Below are 23,380 nucleotides of genomic sequence, written 5' to 3' on the forward strand. Positions count from 1 at the left end.
AGTATTGGTCCGTTGATTGTAACAATGTGCCATACTACTGCAAGATTTTAATAATAGGAAAAATTAACCGTGGGGTATACAGGAACTCTCTGTACTATCTTTGCAATAATTCTATAAAATAAAACATTTTAAAAGTTTAAATCCTTTTAAAATAGAAAAGTTTATTTAAACATTTTGGTCCAAATGTGTTCTACTATGTCATCCTATCCAGAAAAAAAAAAAAAAAAAAAAAAAAGAGAGAGAGAGAGACAAATAAAAGTGATAGAAAAGTGGAAATTTATCGGTATTTAGGGAGATGAAGTGGAGATACTATTTGGTTAAACATAAATTTTACTTTGTTTCTTTCATTCTTTCTTTCTTTTTTTAAACCACAGGTAAATTAGCCAAATAATGTCTCAACTGTAACTTAGCCTCCAATCACAGGTGCCACTCTTTGGTTAAGAATAAGAGATCTAGGGGCACCTGGGTGGCGCAGTCGGTTAAGCGTCCGGCTTCAGCTCAGGTCACGATCTCACGGTCCGTGAGTTTGAGCCCCGCGTCAGGCTCTGGGCTGATGGCTCAGAGCCTGGAGCCTGTTTCCGATTCTGTGTCTCCCTCTCTCTCTGCCCCACCCCCGTTCATGCTCTGTCTCTCTCTGTCCCAAAAATAAATAAACGTTGAAAAAAAAAAGAATAAGAGATCTATAGGTTATCTTAATTACATGATTACTCCTTCATGAAATTTAGGACAGAAGGTTCCTTCAATCATCTGAAATGTGAAATACTTCATAAAAGTTCATGTACTACCTTCATATGAATCATTTAACAAGGTAGTAGTAACCAGATGACTGAAATGTTCACAGAAAATTCAAGAAACAACAAAAAAAAAGCAGTTAAATTTATTCTTTGCTGAAAGAGGTACATGGTTCAGTTTAAAAATATCAAATAAATAAATCTAGTGATATCCTGACATTTTGGGGGGAAAAAGAAAAAAAAAAATACTTCAGCAGGAGCAAGAAAGGAAAGATAATTTACTCTTAGGACAAACCAACAGACTAATTGTTTGACTAATAGATACTGAGCTAAAATGAAATAAAATCCTATTTCTAATTTTAAAACATAAAAATGGAAGGAAAAAAAAAAAACAAACCATGCAATTAAATTAGAACAACTCAAGGAGGAGCTTGCCATGACCTGTTCAAGAAGAAATGGCACACACCTATCACTTATCTAAAGTTAGACCCAAACAAGAATAGCAGAGACCCGGGAAGCTCACTGACAATATCTTCAGGGATGGCCTCATACTGAATAAGAATCTGTAGTGTGTCAGCAGAACTGCCTCCATTTTGCAAACGGAGAGGGAACAGAGGAAAGATGAGGAGTGACAGATGAGCAGGTTCCCATTTCTACATCTTTCTTACTTGCCTTTTTTAGAACCTTGTTGAAATAATCTTTTTTTCTTAAAAAAGCCTATTCAGGAATATTTTAGGTTATAAATCTTGACAGTATTTACTAACAATTTTTAGAGCACATAAGTTTAATAATTTGCCAATATAATTAATATGGCTTATGCCATTGTAGCACCAATCCACCAACATGCACTACATTATTTCGACAGTGTCATTCTCAAAGTCTATATTCAGTCAAACCTTATCAAAAATATACTATGTGCTATGGACTGAATTGTGTCCTCCCTCTCAAATTCATATGTTTAAACCTGGATCTTCCATGGGCTTAAATTAGACACAGGGCATTGAAAGGGATGGTTAACATGAGGTCATAAAGGTATGGTCCTGATGCAATAGAACTGGTACCCTTAGAATAAGATGAGACACCAGTGGTCTCTCTCTGCTATGTAAGTACACAGTGAGAAGGTAGCTATCAGAAAGCTGGGGAAAAAAAGCTCTGAACCAGAACCCAACTCTTCTGGAACCCTTATCTTAGCTTCCGGCCTCCAAAGTCCAAGAAAATAAGTAAGTTTCTGCTGTTTAAGCTACCCAATCTATGGCATTTTGTTATGACCATTTAAGGTAACTAATATTATATAGGCAACTTAGAGTGGTCTCTATGTCATTGGGGTTTTCTTCCTTCTTTTCTGGGGGGAGGTGGGTTCTCTTCCTTCAAGGTATATGGTAAAATTATACTTCCTAAACCTCTCTTACAAATAGGAAAAAAACACCTGATATATTTCAACCAGTGAAATGTCATCATGAGTGACATTTGTTAATTTCAGTGAGCATCTTTAGTAAGAAATCAAGCATGATTCTCCATGGTTTGTTTTTTTTTTTTGTTTTTTTTTTTTTTTTGCCTCTGCAAATGCAGTGTTCCAGATGTTCAAGTCTTTATCAGCTATATGTCTGAGTGAGGACCATGAGAAGCAAAGTCCCTAGTCAACCCACAATGGACACAGTGTGATTTAGAAATAAACTTGTGGGTTTGTTTTTATGTTTATTTATTTTGAGAGAGTGACAGAGAGTGTGCAAGTGGGAGAGAGGCATGAAGAGGGAGAGAGACAGGGAGAGGGTGAGGGAGAGGGCGAGGGAGAGGGAGAGGAAATCCCAAGGGGCTCTGCACTGTCAGTGCAGAGCCTGATGTGGGGCTTGAACTCACGAACCATGAGCTCATGACCTGAGATAAAATCAAGAGTCAGATGCTTAACTGACTGAGCCACCCAGACGCCCTTAAACATGTGTTGTTTTAAGTCACTGACACGTTCCATTACTAACTGAGAGCAAACTTAGTTCTGCAGGGGAAAAAAAGTAAAGCAAACAAGCAAGCAAACAAACAAAAAAACTTAGCCCTATAGGAGGGAAAAAAGAAAAGCAAACAAGAAGGAACTTTGTAATGCTCTCTTGTAGCTCGCGGAATAACCACTGCAAGCATATATATTACAGATACAATACTAAATACAAATGATTAACCTTTGTAACAACCTAAAGTGTTTCTAACTATCAACTGATATGATAACCTACTGGGAAAGCACAAAATGTTATTTTTGCATTAACATTTTATTAAAAATATCTATCCAGATCCAAGATAATTTTGGAATAGCATTTCAATTTCATCTCATCTTGTTGAACATTATTTGCAAAGTCTTTATTATTTATAAAGGTAAACAGAAGATTAATCTTACTTGATTTATGATAAAACATCCTGACACGTATTGAGATTGACATTCAAATTGGTCATATTTGGGGGCGCCTGGGTGGTTCAGTTGGGTTAAGCATCCAACTCTTGGTTTGGGCTCAAGTCATGATCTCACGGTTTGTGGGTCTGAGCCCTTCATCAAACTTTGCACTGACAGTGGGGAACCTGCTTGGGATTCTATCTCCCTCTCTCTTTATGCCCCTCTCCTGCTTGCACTCTCTCTCTCTCTCTCTCAAAATAAATAAATAAACTTAAAAGAAAAATAAATTGGTCATATTTTGGTGTGAACCTTTTATATTCCCAAGGCTAACTTAGTCTCCTTCCTCATTGCCACTTTCTGACATCACCTCACCATTGTGAACAACCTACGTCGCCCTCAGTGGCCACATTATTTTGTGACATCAATTCTTTACACAATGAGCTTCCTCTGCCTTGAAGTTTTTGTATCCCCCCATTCACAACTGGATGATGACTATTCATTCTATAAGATTCACCCTGCATGTCAACTGCTCTGAAAAATCTTGATCAAAATCTCCAGCAAAAATTAGCTCTTTCTTTAGATTCCCAAATCACTTTGTGGCTACCTTTATTATAGCACGTATTCCCCTTAATTATAATTTACCTGTTAATGTGTCTGTTCATTTTATTTTTAAATTCTAAGTGAGCTGAAAACATCTCTCACTTACTGAATTAATGTAGCTACAATATACTTGTGGAATGATTGGGTGAAAGTGTAAAATTAGAAATTGTTTCTGCCTGAAAATGTTGGATACTGAATAAAGTATACTCATGTTCATAATGTTTAGTTTAGTTTTTTTTCCCTTAATTGTCAAAGGGAAACAGGTTGCAAGCTCACCTGCTTTTATTTTTCTTGTTTCTGTTCTGTTATACATGCTTTTATAACACAGGAAGTTTAGGTATACTAGCATTTTAATTTGCTGGACTATGCTTTGTAATCACTGATTAGAAAGAATACAAGGAGCCTTAGAAGTCTCTACGGTTCTGTCCAAATTCCCCTTTGCAAACTTCTGATATGATTTATATTCCTCAGGTAATAAAGGAGCTTTCCTCAACTTTCTTCACAGCCAGCCTACTGAACCTCTTCATTCTCCATCTCTACCACTCCTGTGGGCAAGAACAAAAGAAGAAAAAAAAAAGCTAGGGAACAGAGATGCCTTTTCATGCTCTTAATCAAAGGTCTGTAGCTGCCTGAACTTGGCCTACACTCCAAGCAGCTCTCCCAAGTAGGGACAGTCCAGATCAGCTGGCTACAGTGGCCAGCAAAACAGAGGAACTACAAATTACTGCACCCACTCTATATCCTAGTTCTCCACTCTGACAAAACAACAACAACAACAACAACAACAAAACAACAACAAACAAAAACACACACAGAAATCAAAAAGACTGACATCAGATGACAGGGTGGAGAGATTGTTGTGGGTGCAAGTACAAGTTTACATCTGTTACAGTTTGGGAGTGGGGAGAAATGTATTGAAAACTCTTTAGGGGGCAGCACTGCACAGGTGTTGGCATTGGTAAGATGGGGGTTAAAATTAAACTCCATCACTTGTGAATGTCAAGAAGTTACTTCACCTGATAAGCCTTCATTTCTTCATTTCTGAAGGTGAAGGGATTGTGATAGCTCCCCAGTTATGCTTGAGTTGACTCAGAGAGGTGTTGAACACAGCATGTGGCACACAGATCACACCTCACTCCCATTGAGGCGTATATGTGTTATTTGGCCCCTTAGATGAATATACAGGATCAGAGCCTTTGTTATTAATAACCATTGGCATTAAACTAGCAACTAATAATAGTTTTATTGGTTTGATTTGTAGGGATAATATAGGAAAATAGCTGGGATAGAATTTGGAAGAGGAGAATTTGAGGCATGGCTTAACCTCTAAGTAGCTGTATTATGATTCACAAGTCTGTCTTCTAGTTTCAATTTCCTCATCTTTACACCAAAGGGGTTAAAGCAATTGGTCTCATGTATAGCACTAATGTTTGACTCTCTTGGATAAGCCAGATTCTCTTACGTTGCATGCAAAATGAAATAGTGAGAATAATGGAGGTGGAAGGGAGAGGGCATGTTCACAAACAGGTGTCACACAGCAGAAGGGTGCTAGTCAATCAAGTTAAAATAGGCAAGCAGTGTTCACAATAATTTGAGAGGCTCTAATTTGGCAACACACAAGTGAATTTCTATTCAACAATGGATTTTGTCACCTTTCTCTTCTGTTACATTTTTAACCTCTAAGCCCTCCACAAATTCTGATTTCAAAAGACAAAGAGGGCTTTGGTGACAACTGCAAAACGCTTGCAAATCAGAGCCTCAATTCAGTGCCTTTTTTAAGATATCAGCAGAGATTGCCACTACAAATAACACGCCCATGTATCATAAGAGGAGCCATTACTATGAAAATGAAATGTACCGACAGCATGTTAACACAGAGTTACAGGGCTAAAAGAGATTATAAGCACAACGGAAGAAAGGAATCAAAAAAAAAAAAAAAAAAAAAGGAAGGGAAGAGGAAAAGGAAAGAAAAAGGAGAGAAGGAAAAGAAAGGAGAGGACAAGCCATTATTGAATGGGAATTCCTAGAACAGTAAATGAATTGTCTGTTTGGCCAAGTCTAAAAAGTGTCACTTAACTCCAACTTTCAGAGAGAGATGGGGCTCACGCATATGCTACTTATTAATTTTATACCATGAAATGTATGTGAAAATAAATTGATTTTATTTTCAAAAGACAAACTTTTAATATTAACATTGAAGGCATATTTTAAAGTTCCTCAAGTACCTTTAAGGAATTTTAAGAAAGTTTCACTGTTCTTAAATAATTCAAATGGTGGCTATTGGTATGTTTAAGGTTAGTTGATGTTTTTAAGTTTGGTTAAGATCATGGGGCCAGAATTTAACTTCTTGGGCTATAATGCAACTCCATTATTTTGTTTGTTTAATTCCAGTAAAGTTAAAATATAGTGCTATATTAGTTCAGGTGTACAATAAAGTGAGTCAACAATTCCATACAACACGCAGTGCTCATCACTTAAAATGTATTCTTAAACCCCTTCACCCATCTCTCCTATTCCCCTACTTGCCTCTTCTCTGATAACCACCAGTTTGCTCTCTATAATTAATAGTCTGTTTTATTGGTCTCTTTTATTTTTTTCATTTGTTTTGTTTGTTAAATTTGACACATGAGTAGAATCATATGGTATTTGTCTTTCTCTGACTTATTTCATTTAGCATTTTACCCTCTAGATTCAACCATGCTGTTACAAATGGCAAGATTTAATTCTTTTTTATTATTGAGTAATATTCCAAGGTGTGTATGTGTGTGTGTGTACACACACACAGACACACACACACACACACACACACACACTACATGTTTTTATCCACTCATCTGTCGATGGACACTTGGGTTACTTCCATATTTTGGCTATTGGAAATAAAGCTGCAATATACATAGGGGTCCATGTATCTTTTCAAGTTAGTGTTTTCATATTCTTTGGGTAAATACCCAGTAGTGGAATTACCGGACCATATGGTAATTCTATTTTTAATTTTTTTTAAAAAAAAATTTTTTTTTCAACGTTTATTTATTTTTGGGACAGAGAGAGACAGAGCATGAATGGGGGAGGGGCAGAGAGAGAGGGAGACACAGAATCGGAAACAGGCTCCAGGCTCTGAGCCATCAGCCCAGAGCCCGATGCGGGGCTCGAACTCACGGACCGCGAGATCGTGACCTGGCTGAAGTCGGACGCTCAACCGACTGCGCCACCCAGGCGCCCCTATTTTTAATTTTTGAGAAAGATCTATACTGTTTTCCATAGCCAACTCTGCTCTTTTCTGACTGTGTGAACTTCAGCAAGCTTCATCTTAGCTTTCTCATTGTCAAATGGAGATAATCAAAGTATTCCATTCACAGGTTTTGGTGAAGTAATAAATAAAATAATTCATAAAAGCACTGGACATAGTAGGGACATAGTATGTAGTCAATAAATATAAGCTGTAATTATTAGTAGAGCTCAAAACACTTTAAAATGCTATATATTTTGTGATAAAATATGTATGCACATCAACTCATAATCAGATGCAGAAAAGATAAAGTATATCGCTGACTTAATAACTTTATTATAACTCCATTGAAACTATTTACTCCAACACAGCCATCATATAGAGTGAAGGCAAGGTAACCATTGGATTACTAAGTCTAGAAGGTGAACTGTTACACAGATTTTCTAAAGCTCCTTGATTTTTGAAGGGACCAAGCTTATTCCAGTCTTGCTCTTCTGAGTCTTGCCTTTTTAAAAAAGTTTATTTATTTGAGTGATACAGTGAGCATGCCCATGTGTGAGCTGGTAGGGGCAGAAGAGGGAAAAAGAGAATCCCAAGCAGGCTCAGCACTATCAGCACAGAGCCTGATATGGGGCTCCAACTCACAAACCTTGAGATCATGACCTGAGCCAAAATCAAGAGTCAGACACTTAACCAAGTGACATCCCCAGGTGCCCCTAGAGTCTAACTTTTAAAGACTATCTTCCCCACCATGCAAGTGTATCTCCATCCCCCACCTTGGAGCAAAGGGGCAATAATATCAAATATATCCACACAACCACAAACTAGAAACTAACAGCCTCCCATCTCTCTCCAACCCCACTGGAAGTAGTCTATCCAGTGCTAGCACCACGAAGCAGCCCTGAAAGAATGTGCCTTATATTACCTGGTCCAAGGACACAGAAAATAGTGATAACTCCCAAACTCTTTGCAGTTATTTTTTAGTTAAAAGAATCGAAGAGGTTGGGAGAAAGGATCTCTGGTAAAAATGTCTAAAATATTTATTTTTCTAATAAAAATAATGATCTTTATATTAATAATAACAACAACAGCTACCACTTAATATATATACTAGGTATGGGGTGCTTGGGTGGCTCAGTCCATTAAGCTTCTGACTTGGCTCAGGTCATGATCCCACCACTCGTGACTTTGAGCCTCACGTTGGGCTCTGTGCTGATAGCTTAGAGCCTAGAACCTGCTTCAGATTCTGTGTCTTCCTCTGTCTCTGCCCCCAGCTTGCTGTCTCTCTGTCTCTCAAAAATAAATCAACATTAAAAAAATTTTGGGGAGGCGCCTGGGTGGCTCAGTTGGTTAAGCGACTGACTTAGGCTCAGGTCACGATCTCATGGTCCGTGAGTTTGAGCCCCACGTCAGGCTCTGTGCTGACAGCTCAGAACCTGGAGCCTGCTTTGATTCTGTGTCTCTTCTCTCTGCCCCTCTGCCTCTGGAGCTCTGTCTGTCTGTCTGTCTCTCTCTCTCTCTCAAAAATAAACATTAAAAAAATTTTTCAAGTTAAAAAAACAACTAGGTGTTTCTTTAACAAATTTATCTAAAGGTTACATCATTAAACAACCTTACAGTGCTTGTAGGGGTCCCACAGCTAGAAATTGATGATACCATAGCCCTGAAGCCACTAGGATGTTCCCTGTCCCATTTTCTTTTATTTGCCCTAATAATCCATTAGGAATTCAGCCTAGTTTTCTTGTTCCTCAGTAAAGCCTTTATCCAATTACTTTTCATCTCCTTGTCCATTTTACTTACTGCCTCTATCACTGATACAAGAACTGCCTCTATCACTGATACAAGATTTCTTTTATCTTTGTTAATGACCTATTGCTTCATTTTGGAGTTTCTATTGCATGCACAATTATTTCTGGAGTTTAAATTCACATCCATTTCTTCCAGAGTGTCACACTACCTTAAAAAAAATCCTCACCTGGTTTTACACTTGTATTTGCACATAGTTCAGAAGATGAGTTTGTCTCTTCAATTTGGGACTCAGCCATGCCTGTATGCAGTACCTTCTATTCCTGGCTTCCTTGATAAGTGTGTCTCTATAGAATATTATTATTTTACTGCAATGTGTAGGACATGAAATATACAAGATAACTAACTGAATCAACAACGCTGAAAGACTATTCATAACTACTCAGATGTTCATTGCTTCCATTTTCACTGTTGAGCTAATTAGTTTTTTTTTTTTTTTGTGATTAGTGTTTATGAACTCAACCCAGTACAAGCAAATAAAATACTGCACAGGATATTTCTGAAGTGATAGGTCACATTAAGAATCCTATGGAATGAATGCAAGTTACTCATGGGGATGGAACTGGGGCAAAGCCAAACGTCCCGTGCCAGATAAAATGAATTCTCCTCTCCCAACCATCTCCCCTGCAATACTGAAGCCTCTGGTTCAGTTGTCACAAAGCTGTTCTCCAGGGAACAAAGCCTGTTTCTGTTGAGGTGGGTGCAGCTACCAGCAACAGAGCCCTCACCATGATTCAAGTGCAGTTTAGACGTGCTAGAGGCAAAGGAAGCAATTTTCACAAAGAATAGCAGGAGCTATCTATACAAATGTAGAACAACATAAAAAAGCATAAAAGGTATTGATAATTAATTTAAAATACCATAAGGAAACCATAGCTAGAGTGAGGGGAAAAATAGAGCCTCAACAAAGACAAACAGAACTGCTGAAGCCATGAAAGAAAGTGCCCCAACACTCTGGACTGCAATTGCAACGCCCAAATTTTTTCCTGTAATTATGGTTCTACTTATCCCATCTTAGATTCATAGAAAAACTTGAGTGGATAGGGAATTATGTCATGCTGGGAATATAGAAATAAGTTTGAACAAATTGCCCATTTGTGATTATTTAAATAAAACATCATAATTGGAATATGTTGGTCGATAAAGGCAATTTTTTTCCTTCTTTCTCTTTTGTATAAGAACAATACACTAAATGCTATCTTGATTTTTTTTAACTGCATTTCTGTAAATACAGTATTTAATGCCAGGTGCCCCCTCAATTTTACATTGTGATAGGCTACATAAAAGGAGGAGTAAATGCACTCCAAGTTGTTTTCCACACCACTTGGGCTCTGAGAAGTCATTAAGAACATTCTCTGCTTGGGTATTGTCTTCCATGATAATTATATGCAGCTTGACTCAGTGGTACTCACATATAATGGGTCTCACTTTTACCACTTTTATTTCAACTGTGGTTCACTTGTTACTTATGTTTATATTTGCTGCTTTCACAGACTCTTTAAAAATATATCTCCCAAATGGAAGAGGTTCCCCTTCTCTTTTACCCCAAAACAAATTATACTCCCTTTTGCTCCCAACAAAGAAAAGATAGTTTTTGGTTATCGAATAATGATAGAACTTTCTGTACTGAGTTTTTCTCAGATGTGGCTAAAGAGGTGTAGATGTCCTGCATCATCACTTTTGCAGGCACACACATGCATCCAGGAAGGTTAAAAGGGCTTGGTCTTATATCCTTAGGCACCATCTGTCTTTCAATCCTGAAAAAGTCCCTAGTTGACAGGATTTTGCAGCTTTTAGATAGATATTTTTGAAATAATTTCTTATTTCAACTAGCATTTGGTAGAATCAAATGAGTTATTTTCTTTTCATAATATCCTTCAACAGATAATAAATGGAAAGTATGATGTAAATGCCCACTGTGAGCAAAGTTTGGGTCTACACACTGGAGGAGACCTGAAGAAGAATGCAGTTGAAACCCTGCCGTCAAAATTAAGGTGAAGACATAGATAAAAATATATGAATGTTAAAAGTGCCAGAAAGATGCTGTGGAGCCTAAATGTTATAGGAACGGTGAGAAAGCAGAAATGATGGTGGGTAGGGGAAACACACACCACAGCTGACCCTTTGTTCTCAGATTTAGACAGGAGCATGAAGGAATTAAACCACCTAAGCCAGGTACTATTTTAGGTCTTAGATCTTGTTGGCCAATGCTTGGTGAGTGGAAGCAATAGATGTCCATAGATGCCCAGCTTCTGCTTGAATCTCTCTTGTGACAGGGAGATCACTCTGTCACAAACTCTACATCTCTGCATTTTGAAAGCTATTTCCTATGTGGAATTGGAACTATGTGAATATTCTACTTCTACCCCAGAGGTTACACAGTTTATACCTATGTGGCCAAGAGCATGAGATCTGCAGTAAGAGATAATGGGTTCAAATGCAGACCTTGAAGATAACTCTCTGGTGTCCTCTTTCCATGATGTTCTTGTATACCATAAGGTAATAATAATGTTTAGAGAAGTGACATGCTCAAGATCTCATATCTCATTAATGACAGAAATACAGTAAGAACTGAGATATCTGAAAAATCCAGTGACTTTGTCATTATGAAACAATTCAGGAAAATTCCAAGCTTTTAGCCAGGAAAATAACATGTATTGTTCCCCCTCCGCCATAACAAGTAGTACCACAGGATTTAAGGCAGATTTTAATATTCCTAATGATTAACTGACTCAAATTCTTGGTGAGAAACTAGGGATATGAAAAACTAAACAAACTGTCTTAATGAGAAAGCAGCTCATTCAAACCAACAGTGATCACTACTCCAAGTAAGAACCCATGATTTCCACTCTCCATATTTCTTTTTCTTCTTTCCATTTCCATTTTCAAAACTGAAGTTTGCCCATTGGATATACACCTTCTAGATGGTTTAATTCAGTAATTTCCTGATAGATTCTTCCTAATTCCAAAGTCTACTCACTTCTACTTCCTCCTTCTCACCATTCATCAAACCGCTAACATAAAACACAGAATAGAGTATGATACCTCCCTTCTCATGAACCCCAATTATCTATAGGATCATGTCTAAACCTGTTGGTAAGCTACTCAAGATTTTTTCGAGTAGGCCCAAATCTACTTACCCAAATCCTGCCTCACCTCACACTGAGAGGGGCTATTGTTGCACCAAGTCAATGAACACTTACTCCTTATATTCCAAACGGTCAATAAAGTTTAGCTATCATAACATTTATCCTGGAAGGCAAAAGTTCTTCCACAACAATTGTCATTTACTTATTTAGTCAACCAATATGCATTGATCATTATTATAGACACTAGGGATATGCTAACAAAAAATAAAAATAAAAACAGACCTAGTTCTCAATGAATTTCTCTTTCAATGGGGAAACAAATAATAAATAAATAAATAAATAAATAAATAAATAAATAAATAAATAAAATATATACTTTGTTAGTTACTGAGAGATACAAAGAAGAAAAATAAAGCAGAAAGAGAAGATACAGTATACTGGAAAGGAGGGTTTGAATATTTAGGTTGACAACTTACCGGTTAATCAACCAGGGAAGATCTCAGTGTGAAGGTGATATTTGAGCCAAAAGCCAAAGAAGGTGAACAACTGCTTCAATTGTTTTTCGAGGGAATTCCAGGGATAGGAAGGGATAGCAAAGGCAAATGCATTGCTGTGTTTTGTATTGTGGAAAGCCAGTATAACTAGTTCAGATTAAGAGGGGAAGATGCTAGTAAGAAAATGAGTCCCAGATTCACATCTCTGTAGAAGAGCATTTAGGGGTTTGTAGATCATATTGAGGATTTTATGCTTTTCATTGAATGATGTGGAGGACTACTGGGAGGTTTTGAGCAGAAGAATATGTCTGATTTATTAAAAAAAAAACAGGGTTACACTTGATGCTGAGACAAGAACAACTCCGTTTTTACTTTGAACCTTGGCAGAAAGAAAATATGTCATCCCACTACATCTAGAGACTGTATCTGGAAAACCTTCGGATGCATCCATTTTTATCTATCTACACCCTCACTAGCTCAGCCTAAGCCACCATCATTTTTTATCTAATTTAAAACAGTATCATCATAAATGGTTTTCCATCATTAGCTCTTGTCCCCACTTAATCAATTCATTTTGCAGAAATTAAGATGATCAGTTTAATATATGAGACCCTGCAATGGCTTACCTATTGATTTAGAATATAACTTAATTCCTCATGGCCTGAAATGGCATATTGAATTGCTCTATTTCACCATGTTCTCCCTCTCTAATATCATCTCTGTGGCATTCTGAGGTATTCTAGGATTCTTTCCCATCTCTAGACCTTCACACAGTTGTCCCTCAACCTAGAGACTCCCCTTCCCCCCAGTCTTTTGAAATGATAATGCCTTCACTTTGTCCTAATGAAGTTGAAATGATAGTGTGTCAGGGAAGCTTTTTCTGAACATGCTATCTCAAGTATGTCACTCTGAGGACGCCTGGGTGGCTTAGTCAGTTAAACGTCTGACTCTTGATTTCAGCTCAGGTCATGATCTCAGTGTTCTTGGGATCGAACCCCATGGTGAGCTGTGTGCTGACAGCATGGAGCCTGCTTGGGATTCTTTCTCTCCCCCTCTCTTTGTCTCTCCTTTCTCAAATAAACTTAAAAAAAATTAAAGTATGCCACTCCCTATGGTTCTGTTATAAACCATTCATTCATTCATTCATTCATTCATTCAATTGATATTTATTAAGTGCCTATGTACCAAATACTATCTTATGTACCATTCTTTTCTCTTCATTGCTTTATTCTAATCTGTGACTATATTTCATATTCAATTCCAGCCTTCCCAACTGGACCCCAAACTCCATAAATGTAGGAGCCATGTGTGTTTTGTTCATCATGGCATTTTTTTTATGATATGTGACAAGTAATCAAAAATATTTGTAGAATACATGAATAATGTTATTCAGAATTTGTTGGTTTCTCCTTTAGGCTTCTACAGTAGAAATTAATTCATTAAAATTTCATATCTCAAGTAATTATCAATAGCTCTTTCTTCAGTAGGATGTAGCTAATCTGAGATATAAACAATTTCTTTATCATTACTGTTTCTTTCAAAAAGCCTAGCTTAGTAGTTTCATAAGTATAAACACTTCTTGAATTGAAATGATGACTGAGTAGAGCTTTGAGGTTTTCCCCAGTATCTCAACTGAATGTGTCTTGGGAGACTTGACTTTATTCTGTTTTAAAAGGGTAGGTATAAAATTACTAAGATTATTGGTCAGTTCCAGAAGTATAACAACAAAGCAGATGCACTTTCCATGCTTCAAGTCTAAGGGCTTCCCATTATAATTTCAAAAAGTACCGAACTATGGCCTCCAAAAGCCTATAAAATATATCCTGCTTTCTTCACCAAATTCATCTCGTGGGATAATTTTCCTCCCTCATTCACAAAGGTCCAGCCACATTGGTCTTTCTCTAATCATGAACTATGCTGAACACCTTCTCTCCTCAGGCTGGTCCACTGACCATTCCTCTACCCAGAATGCTCTTCACGCCGATCTCCACTGCACAGGCTTCTGCTTCTCCTCCAAGTTTCAGTTCAAATGTTACCTTTTCAGACAGGTATTTGCAGAAAGCTCAGTCCTTTACTTACTCCTCACCATAGCGCTGTTTAAGTTCTCTATCATTTTTTTTCCTTAATACCACTGAGATTATCTTATTTATTTATAAATTCATGGTTGATGTCTCCACCATAGAATATAATGTTCAGTGCAGCACAAATCTTGGTTTGTTCACTGTTACTTACCATCCTCTCTGTCTAGAACAATGACTGGCACATGAATGTACACAACAAGTATTTGTGGAATGAATGAATTCGTGCATGCATAATGAGCATACTCCATCAGCATTTATTATAAATAGTTGGCCAATGTATAGCTGTTGGACTGTGTGTAAGCCACAATCCACAAGACATAATTAAGAACAGGGGTAGAACAATTCTCAACTCTAATCTGGAAGTCATATAAGTGGCCCTGGATGAGATGTTACTTAAGGAAGAGTGGAGATTTCCTGAAGTGTAGGATGATGGACTCTAATCTGGGCAATTAGTTACTAGATTTGAAGAATTGGGCTTTTCTCCTCTCTAAGTCTCTAGGAACTAGCACACTTCCTGGCTCAAAGAAAATCTACAATAGATGCTTGTTGAATTGATCTGAAATTAGAACAAAAACCTGCACTAGGACATTTGCTGCTATAAACTCCGGCATCACTCAAACTATATTTAAACCATGTTTACTTATTTATAAGTATCATTTAAATAGATGAATATAAATTCTTGTCAGCTAATTTCCAGTGATTTACTGAAATGCTCTATTTCAAAATGTCAAGTGGCCATTAGCAGTAAACCTCCAAGAATTTATCTGCCATAATATTCCTACTTAAACATTGTCATTGCGTTACTTCATTTTATCGGTTTATTTTTAAAAATCTTTCTGAAATCATTGAAAGTTTCTAATAGCAATTCATTTTCAATTTAAGGTGATTAAAATACATAGAGCAGAAATGGAAGGGAAACCCTCTACAGGGATACTAAACATCATTATACCCAATTGCCAGTAGGGGCTGCTAAAGCCAGGCATGTACTTGAATTCATAAGAGTGAAAGGCACAATTTTTGAAATTTGATATCTTATGCCAAATTAGGTAAATTCAGTCCATCTCAACCCTTCTGGAGAGTTAGAGAGAAGTTATTTGGCACCTCACTAAATTCATCTTGTTTCCTTTACTCAGTAACTTATTTCAATCATCTTTCTTAAGATATATTTACCTTGTCATTCCAATATGATTAATATCTCAAGGCATTACATATAAAACTAAAAACACAGTCATATTTATTATCTTTCTCTCTTATGTTTATTTATATAATTTTCTTTGGTTCTATCCAAACACAGTGTGAGCCAAATAACTGTTAATTCTCCTATTTAGGTCTTTCTAAATGAGCAGATAAAGAAGGATGGAATCCTATACACTCCCATATCTGCAGTTCACACTTTTATGATTAAATTAGAGTTCTCCTGGGAGAATCTCACGTCCGTGATTATGAGCTCAAAATGTATAGGTTAGAGTATTGAGAGAAAATACCTATCCTTCTTTAAGTAGAGACTTAATTGGCAAAGAAGAATCACTGCTTCTGAGTATAGATTGTGAGATAGAAAGTAATCACTTATGTGTTTCTGTACTGCTATCTGTAAATTTTAAACTTTAACAACAGTGTGCTTCTCTCCTAGAATGCATACAGCTCTATCACTCAAAACTAAGTTGTACAATTGAAAGGTGAATGAAAGCTACAAAGGACTCATATAATGGCTAACATTGACTGAGTTCCTACCATGGACCAATCACTGTTTTCAGTACTTTCCATAATCTATGTCTAATCTCCACAATAACACTTCAAGGTAAATATTATCTTCACTTCACCATGAAAACCTGGACTTAACAGTTGGGTGACCAACTTACTCAAGGTCACAATCTAATAGTATCATAGCTAAGAAGAATTCAAACTTAGATCTCTCAGACCATTATACAAAATGTTCTCTAACTTGATCTTGCATCAGAATAGTCAAGTGGGCCTGTTAAGACCCAAAACACTGGATCTTATCTCCATAGTTTCTGATCAGTTGGCCTTGGGTGGGGCCTGATGATGTGTACTTCTTTCAAGTTCAAAGGTAATGATGTTGCTGATCCCAGACCATATTTGGGGAATTATTGTCCTACATCATGCTCTTGGTTAGAATGTCAAGTCCTGGTAGTAAGATTAACTGAATACTGGTCTTATTCCAGAGTTTTGTATATAGTTAACATGAAATTTAAAATATATCAAGATAACATTTATCAAAATATTTATAGATGTTATTTCTGGAATTTCAGTGAGTTTTAGCTTTTGTTATACTCTTGTAAATTATTTGACTTTTAAAAATTGAGCACATATAATTTTTATTATTGGCAAATAGAAATCTGTTTGCATTTTGGAAAAAAAAATAAAACAAACAAACAAAACCCTCAAAAGTGTGACATTTACAGAGGTGGCAGGATCTCAGCACCTTTCCTAGGGAGAATATACATACACACAGACACACATAATATATACATACAAACAATACATACACAAGTAGGAGCGTGCACATGCACGCGCGCGCGCGCGCGCACACACACACACACCCTAATCTATAAAACAAAAAAAAAAAAAGATAAAACCTTCAGTTTTCAGCCCAACCTGCTTAGATGTCCCCAATAAATTCACTGTTTCAAATCTTACTTTCCTTATCTGTAGGTTCAGAAGATTGGGCTAGAATCATAGTTAAAGGACTTTTAAAAGACTGGATAGTCTCAAAAGTTTAGTCCAGCTCTATATGCTATACTAATGTAAATCCTCCTTTCAGAATGTGAAGGAGAAAAAGGCCAAATATAAGTCACTTTTCTATGTGAGGGTCATTTCGATGACACCAGAACAAACTGAAGGGTGTTGGACAAGGTGCTTAAAGTTGCGGGGCCACTTGGTCAAAATGCCTCCGCTACAGTTTTACATTTTTAAATGATATCATATTACATAATGATAGCACATGGCCATTTCTATTCTGCAAATTATGCCAGCTAAAGGAAATACCCTGGTATTTATGAGATGCTTAGTGCATCTGTCACCATGACCTTATGGCCCAAATCAAAGTGATCGGAGCTATTAAAATGATTTCCCTATTTGGCTGAATTTTAAAGACTATAGTTTTGAAGTCAGTGGCAGATGACCTACTAATGGTATTTAATGGTTCTCTCAACAAATTGTGAAGTACCTTGAATGACCCACTAGTTAAGTACATAAAAGGAAAATTCCAGCTTGAAACATCAAATCTTTCATTCCCTCCTGTTTTTCTTTTGGACAACAGCATTTTATTTTCCACCTTCAAGGAGGAATGGGGAGAGTAACAAAGAGAGTAAAAAGGGAATTAAAATTTCTTGAGCACTAATCTAAACATGTGATATGAACCATGGTATCTGATCTTCACAAAACCACAAAAGAAGAAAATTTTATCTTCATTTTGCAAATGAGGAAAAGGTAAAGAGAATTTGCATAACTGAGGTCACATAGCCAGAGAGTACTGTTGTGAAATTTGAATGGCATCTATCTGAATCTAGAGTCCAAGTGTTTTCATGATGCTTCCCAGAAAGAGAAAAATGCTGACATTATGCCTCCTTGATGTAGATGGGTAAAAGGGACAAGATGGGACCCGGAATCTGCTAAAGCTGGGATGTAACACGTGGTGAGCCCTTTAGACATGCTCTTCGGGTTTCATGTCTGTGTTAGTTTGTTTTTTACAAATGTTTTTCAGCATTTAAATAAATGAGCTCATGAACAAGTAAATCAAAGAGAATCGAGAAGTTATAAAAGCCAAGGCAAGAGATTCAATATCCAGGCAGACTTTAAGGGGAAATAAACAAATAAAGGGTTAAACAGGAAATGCCACCTTGAGCTGAAATACAAGAAAACCATAACACAAAGAAGGCACAGATAACAGAATAAATTGCCCAAACTAGCCTTAGCTGCCTTTATTTCCTCTACCTTAGCAAACAACCTAATCATGGGCCTGGAAACAAGGAACAAGCAGTTGTCTGAGGAACCAAAGTCAAGGAAAGTTAGAGCATACAAATTCCTGCCAAATAATTTGGTCACCCTGGGAGTTGTGATAAGTCCTACAAGGCTCATGTCTGCAGGAGGGGAAAAAATGTCCCCACTCTACATAACATTAACTTCAATATAACTTCTGGGTGATCCCTGCCTATCAGCCTCCACATAGAAAACAGGAAAAAGGCAAGAGAGAGAGACAGAGAGAGACAGAGACAGAGAGACAGAGAAGCTTGAAGAATAACTCCCATTTCTTTTCCCATCCTGGTGTGAATGTCCCTAAAATGCCCTATTATTTTTTTTTTCCTGTTTTGATACATTGACCAAATAAATGAGTTTCCATTTTATTGTTGGATTAAATATTTTTCATTTTGTGAATATGGATCACAGCTAGAACTGTAATATAATTTCTGGTGAAGAGCATCAATTTTTTAAAATACAAGTCTTTTTGACTTACATAGCAATTTTCTAGTCTCTTCTCACTTGCAACAAAGTTCCTTTGAAAATGGAGAATTTATTTCAGGGGACCTAAATAATCAGGAAGTAGGAACTGTTTATCCTAAGGAGGAGAGTTTAAAGAACAAAACAGGGAATCAGCATTGCAGATGGATTTCAGATGTGTTTTTGTCATTATAGGAAGAGGTCCCTCTGAATATAAAAGGGATACTTGAAAATGAAGGTCTGAACAAACCCCAAAAGAAGTTCTTCTATAGCACTACACCCTGAGTGATCTGCCTGAGTCCACCCAAAGACAAGTCAAGAACTGGGATGTGTTTTAAGACAGGATTCATCTTCATATTTAAGAATCTGTTGATCCAGGTTTTTTTCCTGAATGAAGTCCGTTTCCTTTTTTGAGTCCTAACTATATTTTGATGTTTTGGTTTTTGTACTGCCTAGAGCAGTTTTAATGCATCAATTTTTTCATACATATTTTAGTTCCATTTGACTATAAGCCTATCCATTCAACAAATATTTTACTGAGTATCACCTATGTGCCAGAAGACAAACATTATTAAGATAAACTGAAGACTTGTATCTTACTTGATTTTGATTTTTCTTCATATGATTTATCTTCACATGATAAAAAGAAAATAACTTCTATTTCCTAGAGCTGCTGTTCGAATCAAATTAGATAATACAGGCTTATGGCCTGAAATATAGTAGTGTACAACACATTTTAACTATCATTTTTGCTAGTGGAGAGCCTGCCTATAATTCTAAATTATTTTCATAGTAAGATTCTGTAAGGCCTTTAAAACATGCAGATGGGTAAGTTGAGTCTGCTTTCGGTTTTCCCTCCATGGCTTTCCTAGGCTGTATGGGTAAATGTAAATAACCTAATTACATTTATGTAATGATCAATAATGATCATTGCTAACATGGCCTGAGGACTCCTAAATGCCAGGCAACAAGTGCCTCTGCATGTGGTTTTTTTTCATTTGACACTAACAACAGGCCAATGTAAAGTACAGATGGTCCCTGACTTACAAGGGCTTGACTTAATAATTTTTCCACTTTCTGATGGTGAGAAAGCATTCAGTAGAAACCATACTTGAAATTTTGAATTTGGATCTTCTCCAGAGACAGTGACCACGAGGGGTAAACTGCCAACACACTTATAACCATTCTGTACCCACACAACCACCCTGGTTTTCACTTTCAGTACAGCATTTGAAAAACTGAATGAGAAAGTCAACATTTTATTATACAATGGGCTTTGTGCTAGACGATAGTGCCCCAAACTGTGGGCTAATGTAAGTATTCTGAGCATGTTTAAGGAAGATTAGGTTAGGCAACGATGGTCAGTGTATTAAGTACATTAAATGTATTTTCAACTTAGTGATATTTTCAACCTAATACGGGTTTATCAGGATGCACCCCCATGGCATCTCCATCCCGTGAGGGAGATCTGTATTATTAATATCTCCATAAAAACAAAAATAAACTGTAACTTATGGAAATTTTCTAACTTGCCTATAGTCTTACAGCTAAAAAGCAAAACTAGGAGACGTGACCTCATGGTAAATACACTTACCTACATCATCTTTTACAACAGTGAAACAAAATTCTGCCTGTCCCACAGAAATACTCTTGGTCTAAATCTCCTTTCACTGATTGCTCCTTAATGAAGTGAAGTCACCACTCTAAATTCACCAACTGTATACAAATTGATAAATACCTATTTTTAAATGTCTAAACGTGTATGGGTTGGCTAGTATGCATGAGTGCACATATGTGTTCCCCACAGGGAGCTGCAGTGTGGGAACTGACATGGATGTGGGAACTGACCTTAATGGACAAGATGACTTTACAAGGCATAGCTAATCATTCTACTGAGAAAATACTTTTTCATTCATTCTCCAGTTGCTCTTTTCTTTTTCAACTTCATGGGAGACAACTGTAAGTAGTCTCAAAAATGCAATTTACAATTTAAAAAAATTCACTTTATAAATAAGTCTCACATGTACAGGTCTCACTTGTTAGATTTCAGTCACTTGTTAGAAAGCAGTTGATAAGTTCAGGACACATAGAAGAACACGGGATATCACAAATAGCCAAGGACCTAATTTTCTCAACTGGCGAGTGAGGCTGTGTGGGGAGAGAAGGCGAATGTTCCTTGAAATGAGAAGCCTGTAAACATGATTTCTAAATAGAAATTATTCTTTTAGGTTCAGCTGCCATTGGAAAAATAGTTAGGCCCTATTCTAACAATACATCCGCAGAGGCCTTAAAGTTAATTACAGCCTTATATTTACTCTGGTTCTATTATACAGATGAAAAGAAGATGGTTTAATCACTGAGGAGGTTTTAATGTGCATTTATCTCATTTTCTTCACGCTGTGGGGAAAAAACATACATTTGTATTTTATAAAAATAATGAACTATTTCATCTACTCTTCAATTATATGACATACATTAAATGAATCCAAGTTATTATAGTCACCTAATATATGCAGTAAAGCAGTTTTTTGTTTCTCTAATGTGTAACATATCTAAGACTTCTCCATTCTGAAATGGTTAATTTCAAAGTTTCCCAAGGTACTCTCCTCTGAGCCCCATTACCAACATATGATTGTCACTGCAACATGGCTTTACTGACACATTGGTGTTAAAAGGCAGTGACAGAGCCAACAGGAGAGAACCGAAGCCATTTATATATACTGTAGAACTACTCTGACAATCCAAAGGAACACGCCATCTGCATTCTGTGTTGCTGCAACCTACTGAACTGTGGGTTTGCAATTTCAGAATTCAGAATGTCATGCCTGGCTCCACTTTAGGGAGCTCCCACAGCTGCTACTTTTGCTTCCCTGCCTTCAGAATTCTGATGCTGAAGTTAATATGTGAGGACATCCTTGTGTAGTGATGGAGACATGGCAGTAGGGCATGCTAGAGTACCATATATTTTTATGTATTTATTTATTCAAGCTGTGTGGCCTTTTCATCCCCCCTTTCCCTTTGCAACTTATCAACCTGAGCCCTCAGACACTCACACCCACACAATGATCTCAGCAGGCAAGAAGCAAAAGCAAAAGCAAATGCACTTTAGGAAAGAACAGGAAACCGACACTGAAATGGCCATTACTGGGCATTTCAATTTTACCTGTGGTTTCAGCTTCTGCTCAAAGTGCATGCAATGAATGTGGCCTGATTACCTTAATTCAGTGATATCAGCAATAATCACAATGACAGGCAGTGCCTAAGAGATTGCCCTTGACAGCAGAGTCACAGAAATGGAGATATGGAAAATTTCCGTTGAGCACAACACACAAAAGGAATAATGGAGAGATGCTCAGGGATCCATTTCCTGGTAGAAGCGTAGATGGTGACAGAGCTGAATTCACTTTGTGATTAACAGTAGGGTTGATGAGTGGATCTTTCACTGGTATCTTCTAGCATTTTCACTCTCAATTCTATGGGAGGATAAAGGAAGAGTTGAGATATAAAACGACCACAGAGACAGTTTACTGCTGATTTGGCTTAGCATGGGAAAAAGAAACTTCTAAAAAATGAGTAAGAATCAAATACGAAAATAAAATCAACTGATTTTAAAGGCAAAATACCAAGGACTGTTCCTGGAATAAGAATCATGAGCCAAGGGAAAGGATCCTTTCAGGTTACATTGTTGACCACTAAGAGGAAGGAGATTTTCTGCCCTTGATAACCATGCCATTTTAAATTAGGGAAGCCTAGGGATGACTGGGTGCCTCAGTCGGTTAAACCTCTGACTTCCACTCAGGTCATGATTTCAAGGTTTGTGGGTTCGAGGCCCACATCAGGCTCTGTGCTGACAATTCAGAGCCTGGAGCCTGCTTTGGATTCTGTGTCCCCATCTCTCTCTACTCCTCCCCCACTTGCACTCTCTCTCTCTCTCTCTCAAAAATAATAAACACTATTTTTTTAATTAGGGAAATCTACTGAGCTAAGGGGTTTATAGAGGAGATAAAAGTCAAGGGTTAAGGATATCCCAAGTCATTGATGTAATGGGAAGAATAGCCTAAAAAAATCACCAATGGATGATGAGAAGACAGATATAAGAAGACATTGATAGTAAGGAGTGTGAAGAAGAAAGAGGGGGGGGGGAATGCATCACCAGATGGCACTCTTTGTTTTAATTGATTAATTTACTGTGGCATTCTCAGAAAGGCATCATTTGCCACAATAAAGCACAACAATTTATAGGCTGCTTTACCTCTGGCCTACACAGGTATGACACATCAGAATTCAGAGTGCGATTAGCACATCAGAATTCAGAGTGGATGAAATCCATTTGTTCCAGGCTTTGCTTCATTGCAATATCTCAAAAAATTCTTAAAAAAACTTTTAAAAGATAGGAAACTATTAGCTGAGATTAACTAACTCCACTTAACCTGATACCCCTACAGAATTGACTAGAGTTAACTTAAATAATACACGCAGGAGTGTACATGTGTGTGAGTAGGTGTAAATGTGGAGATA

The 23,380-nt window shown here is 37.1% G+C and overlaps 1 protein-coding gene and 1 long non-coding RNA gene across 9 annotated transcripts in view; one reads left to right on the forward strand and one right to left on the reverse strand.

Annotated features, from left to right (window-relative positions):
• The window catches only part of TENM2 (teneurin transmembrane protein 2), a 1,251,785-nt gene that overhangs the window by 898,431 nt on the left and 329,974 nt on the right, over nucleotides 1-23,380 (reverse strand). The window lies entirely within an intron of this gene.
• On the forward strand, nucleotides 1,820-11,031 carry LOC122492814. The gene is made up of 3 exons (XR_006299774.1): nucleotides 1,820-1,951; nucleotides 4,177-4,322; nucleotides 10,625-11,031. It is a non-coding gene; the product is annotated as an uncharacterized LOC122492814 (long non-coding RNA).

This window comes from Prionailurus bengalensis, chromosome A1 (genome assembly GCF_016509475.1).
Source record: "Prionailurus bengalensis isolate Pbe53 chromosome A1, Fcat_Pben_1.1_paternal_pri, whole genome shotgun sequence".
NCBI classification, from domain to species: Eukaryota; Metazoa; Chordata; class Mammalia; order Carnivora; family Felidae; genus Prionailurus; species Prionailurus bengalensis.